At 39.7% G+C, this 10,295-nt stretch overlaps 1 pseudogene; it reads left to right on the top strand.

The window, feature by feature from the left end:
• The first annotated feature begins 5,256 nt into the window (after positions 1–5,256).
• LOC121754453 lies at positions 5,257–8,945 on the top strand (annotated as a pseudogene).
• Positions 8,946–10,295: the final 1,350 nt, after the last annotated feature.

Genomic DNA, 10,295 nt, shown 5'->3' with positions numbered 1-10,295 from the left:
TGTCATACTACTGCATCCATATATATTTCACCCTACTGTTGCCACAATCTGCGATATATCTCCTAATCGAATGAATCGAAGCAAACTAAACTAAAGAAACAAATTTTAATTCACGAAATCAAATAAAGAACTTACCTTCGGGGAGGAATTGGGGGTTGATCGGAGGCGGAACCTCCCGGCAGCGACGGCGGTGTACGCGGGGCAGCGGCATCACGATATCGATCCCGATACACCAGCAGCAACGACGCAGAGGCTGGCTTCCGTACAGCAGCCTCTTCCCGTCGGCAACAACAGCTTCTTCCCGACGGCAGCAGCAGCTCCTCCCGGCGACGGCTGCACGACCACCGGCGGCGGCATCCCCCTGCTGGATCGAACGACGACAGCAGCGGCGGTGACTGCGCAGTAGCGGCAACGACGGAGCAGCGGCGACGCAATTCCGACAGCAGCAGCGGCCGGCGAAGAGGGGTGAATCGGAGAGGCGACGACGGATGGAGAATTTGCCTGCAATTTGGGCGAGAGAGAAGAAAAGAGAAGAAGAGGGAGAGAGAGAGAGTGACAGAGGTGGGGCTTGTGGGGAGTAGTTTTTCAAATCTTTGGGCTTTTGTTCTTTTAATAGAATTTGGCCTCAACAATTAAAATTGGATGTTTTAGGCTCTCATTTAATTTGTTGGGGCTTCTTAATTAAATTGGAGATATAAGGTGGGGAAATAATTAAACTTGAGGCTTTTAAATAAATCTTTGGGTCGATAATTAATAGTGGCGAATTATTTAATTAATTCCGGAATATTTCAACGAATGAATAACTATATCCTAAATCTGAAATAAATATAGTTCGAGGGGAAAATGCTTGCGACAATTTAATTATACACTTTTATAATTTTGGGAATTTTATTTCGATATCGTTGAGAAAAATACGAGGAGCTAACGTAGGAATTAGGGGCGAATAATCGAAAACCGAGATAAATAACTTCGCTTAGGATGCATGCATTTTTACCTATTTATTTGAAAAGTGTGTTGATTTATGTATTATCTAAATGTTAAAGGTGAATCATCGCAAGTGAATCGTGAGACCAAAGGGAAGAGAGTACTTGAGATTTTAAGCGATCGAGGTGGGCTTCCTTTTTAAATAAGGAAAAAAGTCCTAAATGTTTTATTTATGAGAATGAAAATGTGTTTATCATGCCGTGTTTTGCTTTAACGTGCCTATCTGATGTGGCTCTGGCCAATATTGTTTAAATCGAATTCGGGTCCTCGTAGGGCCGCAAACCCTACTTTGGATTAGTGTACACCTACGGTAGACTGTGTGCTAGCGTACGGGCTGGCCGGTCTAGTGGCTTGGTTTGTGGCCACATTCCAAGTCATGTATGAGCAGATATGGCTAACGTCTATGGGAAAATGACTGATCAGTCGATGTTTAAAATGGAAATGATTTTGAGTGCCTCCGGCATTTCTAAAGCTAAACCCCGATGGTTACTTGTGAATGGCATGGTAAATTACCGTTTATTGAAAATGTTTTCAGCATGAGCCACTGAGTATTTTTTTTATAATACTCAGCCCTGCATGTGTTTTCCCTATGTGCAGGTTGAGCGGCGACGAGGATGTGGTGGTGTTGAGCAAGTGAATTTAAGATATTATTGTCGTCTTTGAACCTTGAGTGTTGTTGTGTCTTCACACATGACGTCACTCTTTCTCTTGGTCGTTTCCGCTGTGACGTTTCGTTTGATTATGTTTTATTTGGGCCGACAACTTTAATTGTTAGGATAATGGATATTTTGAATTTCTTGTTGGATAATATCAAACTCTGGGTTATTTATCGGGATATTAATTGTTGGTCTAACTTGTGTTGAAACCCTAATTCTTTTCATCTGTTTATTAAATTCTTTTAATCACGATCGCCCGTATTTATTAACCCTTAAGGGCGATCGTGACACTATAAGTGGTAAAAAATACCTTATCACGTTCATAGATGATTGCACAAGACGTTGCTATCTTTATTTTTTAAGAAGTGAAGATGAAGCAATTGATGTGTTCAAAAATTATAAGAACGAAGTCGGGAATCAACTTGGATTGTAAATCAAAATGATTCAAAGTGATAGAGGAGGCGAATACGTAGTCTCGTTTGAGAAATTATGCAACACAAGTGGTATAACTCTTCAAACGGTTGCACCATATTCACCACAATCTATTGGTGCTACAGAACGCAAGAAACTAAACTCTTAATGAGATGATAAATGCGTTACTGATTAGTTCAGGGATGCCCCAGAACATGTAAGGGTTGTTTTGACAGCTAACTACATCCTAAATAAAATCCCACTCAAAAGTAAGGATGTCACTCCTTATGAGTTGTGAAAGGAAATGCAGTCATCCTACAAATACCTCAAAGTGTGGGGGTGTTTGACAAAGATGATGGTTCCTCTGCTGAAAGAAGTTATAATCGGTCCTAAAATGGTTGATTGTATCTTTATTGGGTATGCAATTAATAGTAGTGCAAATCGATTCGTTGTCCACAAGTCTGAAATACCGACTGTGACCGTGGGAACAACAATCGAGTCAATAAATGATGTATTTCTTGAAAATACATTTCCTCGCAAAGACAAGGAAAATATTACACCCAATTCTGAGACGAGAATTGAGGATGAAGCCACTAGTTCTGAATCAGCGGATCCAAACGATACAATACTAAGACGTGGTAGTGTGGTCAGTACACCAAAGACATTTGGTCCTGACTATAATGCTTTTATGTTGGATGAAGAACTAACATTAATAAAAGTAGTCTTTGATTGCCCAGACAGGCTGCATTAAAGAGAAACTGTTCAAAGCAAAATTGATTCAGTTTTGCTACCACACTTGGGTGTTGGTTGATCTACCTGAAGGTGCTAAACCTTTAGGATGCAAATGAGTCCTTAAAAGCAAGTTTAAGACCGTTGGAACAATTGACAAGTTTAAATGGTGATTTAATATGAAATCTATATGGAATAACCTAAAAGTTTTGTAGTACCTGGACAAGAGAGAAAGGTTTGCAAACTGGTTAAATCCCTCTATGGATTGAAACAAGCGTCATTGCAATGACACTTGAAATTTGATAATGTGATGATGTTATCAAATGAATTTAAAATCAACGAATGTGACAAATGTGTCTACATTAAGAACACTGATAATGGATATGTTATAGTGTGTCTCTACGTTGATGATATGTTAATCATGGGTAGTAACACCTAAGTAATTAACTATACGAAAACCATGTTAAAAAGAATCTTTGACATGAAGGATATGGGTCTAGCCGATGTGATTTTTGGAATGAAAAATTCTAATTCAAAGGAATCATCTTGACACTATCTCATTATATTGAGAAAGTACTAAAGAGATTCAACGCCTATGATGGCATCCCGGCTAAGACGCCTATAGAGCTCAAAGTTCACTTGAGCATGAACAAGGGCAAGCCCGCTGCACAAAAAGATTATGCACGGGGCATTGAGTGCATTATGCATTTGACTAATTGCACTAGACTTGACATTGCTTGCATTGTGAACAAGTTTAGTCGTTACACGAGCAATCCAAGCAAAGAGCATTGGAAAGCTCTTGTAAGAGTTTTGAGGTATCTCAAGTATACTCAAAATCATGGGCTACACTTTTTGAGATACTCCCGGTACTTGAAGGGTACTGCGATGCAAATTGGATATCCGATAACAAAGACTCACTTTCAACAAGTGGATATGTCTTTACTATTGGGGGTGGTGCTGTCTCGTGGAAATCAACGAAACAGACATGTATAGCCCGATCCACTATGGAATCTGAATTCATAGCTTTAGATAAAGCCGCAGAAGAAGCCGAATGGCTTAAAAACTTCCTTGAAGATATTTCGTGTTGGTCAAAGCTCGTGCCTCTAGTGTTAATTCACTGTGATAGCCAAGCCGCTATTGGGAGGGCAAACAGTGGCTTGTACAATGGTAAGTCTCGACACATTCGTCGACGACATAATACCGTGAGACATTTGATCACAACAGGGGTGATTACAATTGACTACGTGAAGTCATTGGATAATCTAGCGGATCCGCTAACCAAAGGGTTAAATCGTGATCAAATGAATAAATTGCTAGAGGGAATGAGTTTGAAATCCACAAACTAAAGAACTGTCATAGTGGTAACCCAACCATGATGACTGGAGATCCCAAGAACTTGGTTCAATGGGAAAACTAAGCTATGAGAGTTCGTGTGAAACACTCATCTATATCTATTCTCTAGAGCGCAATAGAGTGTTGGAAAACTTGCCTAGTGGTGAGGTTAAGTCTATGACTTTTAATGATCCCTAAAGGATCTCGTTGAGATGAAGTTCTCAAGGAGACCGAGTATGGCAAGATACTTAACGAGGAATCACCTATGTATGTGTGAAGTGGGGCCGCTTCAAACAATACACTTATGAATCCAAAGTGGTGTCCAAGGCCTGAAATGGACACAGAACGTGAGAACGGATGAGGTTGATGTGCTTAAGTGATAACATCATTGTCTCGGTGCACGCCGTGGAGGAATAGTTCAAAGCATCGCGCTACTAGTCCGCCTGTGTATCCGATGGTGTTGACTATGGATGGTTCAAAGCCAAAAACTACCTATCCTTATGCTTACATACCTCTTGAGGGTTGAGCTTGTGTGTGCATACATTTGCATTTGGCAATTTCCACTCATGTGGGGGATTGTTGGAATCGCGCTTGGTCAAATAATTTTTTACTAATAATAAATATTACAAGACATTTAATTTTATGAAATTAAATACAATAACGTCGATCTACGTTCCGAGTAGATGACCGTAGTATATCCATTTTCTCAAATCCGATTCCCGGTGAGTGAGAAATAATATATTAAAGTTGGTCACAATAAAGCTAGAAATGAGCTATGTGAAAAGACTAAGGGATTAATTAACTAAGTGTTAATTATCCCACATCGGGGATGATAGACTTCTTTGATGAAGCATTTAATCAGATGAATTATCATGTGTAATAATTATCGTGGAATAAGACGGGTGACAGAGCCCACACGCGCGTGCCGCCGCAGCCCGCCCGTGAGCCGCGAGCCGCGACCCGTGCACCATGCACCTTGTGCCTTGGATCTTGGCAATTGGTCTTTGGGTGGTCTTTGAGTTGTTCTTTGGAGCTGGTCGTTGAGCGTAGTTCGAGCCCCGCTTGTTCTTTTTAGACCACCCCAAATTCTACGATATCCCCGACGGGTCCTAGTCCACGTCATGGTCCCGCTGGACCTCGACGCATGACGGGAGACAAAAGGTTCCCGCAGGACCCTGACGCACAACGGGAGACAAAAGGTCCCCGCTGGCACCCGACTCACAACGGGAGTCAAAAGGTCCCCGCTGGACCTCGACGTATAACGGGAGACGAAAGGTCCCCGATGGATCCCGACGGTCCATGGTGTATCCAGTCGTGTAGCATGTCCAGGTGCGTCGTGTCTCTTCAGCTCCCACTGGCTAGTGCACCAGTCAGTAACCCCCATGTCCAGGTGCGTCGTATCTCGTCTTGCGGAAAGAGGACTCCTCGACTCGGCTTACATCTTTACGGTTTATTGTTTCGAATTCTTCTTTGTAATTTCAATTCAATTTATTTTCCGTTTAATTTCTCGTTTCTTCATTGGGTTATACTACGACCGATTAGTGTATCTTTGTATCGCAGTTAAACAATCATTTTCGACAACAGCTCTTTCGTTATCTCTCCTCATGATCGCCGCTATAGGTTCCCTCCTCTACTTGCTTAGTACTACTTTGTTTTTATGCATGTTATTTTTTTTTGTGCTTAAGATTCACAAATTTGTATTTAGTTTTAGTAGATGTTAGTACTGTACTACTTTTTATGATCAATAATTTCTAGTTGCTGAAATTTATCCTCCAATTTCTGATTATTGTTGTAGCTATATATCCCAAGATTGCCTTTTGTTTGTATTCAAATTTCAAGTAGTACGTCTATTCTGGTCAAAATTAAACTCTGCGTTATTCTTTTTCAAAGAATTGTCAACTCTTTACTTTTTTGGCTACTTTTATAGTATAGTATTATAAGCTTCAAAAACATGCTTGTCGAATCTCTCATTTACCGGCGGAGCGACATGGTCGGGTGGCTCCACATAATTTTTAAATTTTTATAGGTAATATTTTGCATTAAATTTTTTATTTTAAATATATTATTATTTTATTAGTTCAATTTTTAGAATTATGGATTGATATTAAACATTAAAAATTATGATAAAAATATTCATTTTGAAATTTTGTTATATGTAAATTAATTTTATTTCAAAAAATAATATTGAAAAATCTCTTAAATATATCTCTGGCTGAGGTACTACTTACAATTAATGGGATTAAAATATTCCTTGTCCTCAGTTAGTCCGATATATCTTCTTATGAATAATGGTGGTACATATCTTCTTTATATTACAATATAGAGTCATAGAACTCTTGCTATTTATTTATGGTTTCGGTTTCAATTTTCTTGGAATATGGCTTTTTAGAGACCATTTTCTTGCATAAACAACTTTACTTGTAGTGTTGCTGTAGTTGAATTTATACATAGCTTGTAGGAATAGTTTGATTTACTGAAAACATATTAGGCTTGGATTGATATGACAGGGTTTGGGAAGCTTTTCTGGTTATTTTGGTTATCTACACGGCGTGTCGGGTTTCTTGATACACCAAGGAGGCCTAAGTCTATCTTGGACAATGTCGTCAATGGATTCTTTGCAATTGATATCATCCTCACGTTCTTTGTAGCTTACTTGGACAGAAGCACATATCTTTTTGTTGACAATCATAGGAAGATTGCAAAGAAATATGCAACTTCTTGGTTGGCCTTTGATGTGATTTCCACAATTCCTTCGGAACTTGTTTGGTATGTTTCACCTTGGCCTTTAAAGGAATATGGCTTATTCAACATGTTTCGTCTCTGGCGTCTTAGACGAGTTAGTGCTCTGTTTGCTAGGTAAAATCATATTTTCTCATCTCATATTAAGATTCTCATGTATTATTATTAACCTCTTTCTCTTCTTAAATAAACAGAATGGAGAAAAATAAGAATTTTAACTATTTTTGGGTGAGGTGTGCGAAGCTGATATGCGCAAGTATATTATACTACTAATGCATAGACTTATCATTAGCTTATTGATTAAAATAAATGATTTAGCTATTGAACTATACATCATTTGTTGTTGTGTATAGGTTACTATTTTTACCGTTCATTGTGTTGGATGCTTCAATTATTTGCTTGCTACTCATAATGATGATCCATCAAACACTTGGATTGGTAAATCAATGCATCCGGGAGTCGATTTTCGCCAACTAAGTTTATGGTTTCGGTATGTTACTTCCATGTATTGGTCCATCACAACCCTCTCCACCGTTGGCTATGGATACTTGCATGCTGTGAATTCAAAAGAGATGATGTTTGCCATTTTCTACATGCTCTTCAACCTCGGACTCACAGCATATTTGATTGGAAATATGACGAATTTGGTGGTTCATGGAACTAGTAAGACCAGACATTATGTAAGTCACTTCAATCGAAACATATCAAGTTGTTTTCTATGAGTATTGAGATTTACTGATTTCTGTAATCAAATTTTTGATCTAAAAATAGAGGGATACAATTCAAGCTGCTACGAGTTTTGCACAAAGGAACCAACTGCCTTCTCGCCTTCAATAGCCGATGATCTTGCATTTGTCGTTGAAGTTTAGAACTGACTCAGAGGGGCTTCAACGACAAGACAAGCTCGATTCACTTCCAAAGGCCATTAGGTCGAGTATCTCGCACCACCTTTTCCACCATTTGGTTAATAGGGTCTACTTGTTCCGTGAAGTCTCCAATGGCTTGCTCTTTCAGCTGGTAAATTCATTATAACATTTCAAAATTAATCATTTTTTTCTTCACCACTTGCATCACTCTCATATGCCACTCTTTTATAGGTTTCTGAGATGAGGGCAGAATATTTCGCTCCCAATGAAGATGTGATCTTGCAGAATGAAGCGCCAACAGACTTTTATATTCTGGCCAATGGGGCAGTGGTAAAAAAATGGATCCATAAAGTTGATCTCCTCTAAATTTCTCATTCATTATGCACTATGTTTTGTTTAACATGTGGAATTTTTTTTTCTGATTATCCTTTTTCAGGAGCTAATAGTCATGAAAAATGGAGTTCCACATGTAAGTTTGTTTAATAGGTTCAATATATATTTGTGAATATAAATGTCTATACCCACAAGAAGACTGGTTATGGTTGGTTGTGACAACAATGCAGGTTGTTGGCGAGGCACGAACTGGTGAGCTTTGTGGCGAGATTGGTGTACTTTGTTATAGGCCTCAATTGTTCACCGTGAGAACAAAATACTTAACTCAGCTATTACGGCTGAACCGCACTACATTTCTGAACATTCTTCAAGCCAATGTTGGAGATGGGACAATAATCATGAATAACCTTCTGCAGGTATATATGTATATATATATATTCATCATACAAATGTGTTTCTGCACATACTACAGAAACAACAAAGAATTACTAGAACTGAGTGTTTCTTGAATTGTTGAGATGAGATTTAGCTAACTAATACTATTACAACTTACATACATTTAAGCAAGGAAATCTATGATGTTTGTAGCATTTGAAGGAAGCGAAGGACCCGATAATGGAGGGGATTTTGTTGGATATCGAGAATATGATTGCACACGGAAGAAAGGATCTGCCCCTCACCCTATGTTTTGCAGCACTTAGAGGAGACGAATCGTTGATGCGTCATTTGTTGAAGAGAGGTATTGATCCAAATGAATCAGGAAGAACAGCTCTGGTGAGTACATTTTCGATTTAATTAGCCAAAATTCATTTAGCTCGCCTCTAAAACACGTTTCTTCATCATGCTCAGCACATTGCAGCATCTCAAGGAAATGCTTAACTCTGGAGCTGATCCCAACTGCAGAGCTATTTAATCAATACTTATACAGTTGCTAATACTTAATTCCTCTTCTCATCTAATCTTTTTAACAGACTCAGAAGGAAGAGTCCCACTGTGGGAGGCTATGCTCGGGGACCACAAACCGGTCATCAAGCTACGTGCCAAATTGTCCTCACGTTATCTTGCACATGTTGAAATCGTTGCGGTCAAACGACTTTGACCAAGAATACTTCCAACGAGATATTTAATTTTATGAAATTAAATAATATAGCGTCGATCTACGTTCGGAGTAGATGACCGTGGTATATTCATTTTCTCAAATCCGATTCCCGGTGAGTGAGAAATAATGGATTAAAGTTGCGAAATAATTACTAGTTAATTAAATGAGCTATGAGAGAAGCCATGAGATTATTTAAGTATCCCACATTGAAAGTTAGAAGCTTATTAAACAAGTATTTAATAAGTGAGATTATTACATGTAATACTTCTAGTGGACTAAGATGAGCTGTAGAGCCCACACGCGCGCGCCGCGAGCCTCGAGCCCGTGTCCGTGGTCTTTGGACTGTTCTTTGGGCCTGGTCTTGGGGCTCGGTGCTTGGCCTCCACCCCAAGGCTGGTTGGTGTAGTTCTTTTCTTTTTTGACCACCAATGTTTCAACGCCAGCAAGCCAAGTGGGATGAGACATCGTCAGTATGACGCCGCCAGCAAGCCTACGTGGCTGACACGTGATGAAGTCCACGTCATTACGAACCTCCTGATGCGTCAAGGAGCAGCTCTCGTAACGGTTTGTAACGCCCGTAACGTTCGGCAGTTACAATCTCGCAATGATGACAGCCATCATGGCTGTTGACCCCCAGCAGTGGACTGAGCCTATAAATAAGCTAGTCATTCCATGCTTCTCTACACAACATTCACAAAGCATATAGCATCATAAGCTCTCTCCCTCTCCTACATTGTTTTTTCCTGTCGAAAGCTCTGCCCTCTCCTCTATCCAGTTGGCCGGAGCTCTGTTGATTGCGGTGATACTTCACCAGAGACGTAACCGTTTTATCTTTGGGGACGACACGCCAAACCGAGAGCACTATCGGGGCGTATCTCATCTTGCGGAAAGAGGCCTCCTCGACTCGGCTAAACACTTTTACGGTCTTACTGTTTCGATTTTTTCCATTGTAATTTCGGTTTAGTTCGTTCTTTTGTATTCCTTCTTTGGGTTGTATTACGCCCGGCTTTTATCTCTTGTAAAAAGAAGAATCCCAACAATCGCAAGACAAGATAAGACTTGCCTTTGAAGGAATTTGGATCTCTAAACTGAACTTAATCACTTCCGAAACTTAATACCTTTGCTGGAGATGTCGACTGAATCCAA

The sequence above is a fragment of the Salvia splendens genome, chromosome 11, assembly GCF_004379255.2.
Source record: "Salvia splendens isolate huo1 chromosome 11, SspV2, whole genome shotgun sequence".
Lineage (NCBI taxonomy): Eukaryota > Viridiplantae > Streptophyta > Magnoliopsida > Lamiales > Lamiaceae > Salvia > Salvia splendens.
Note: the sequence above shows the minus strand (reverse complement) of the source record. Positions and strands in the feature narration are given on the sequence as shown.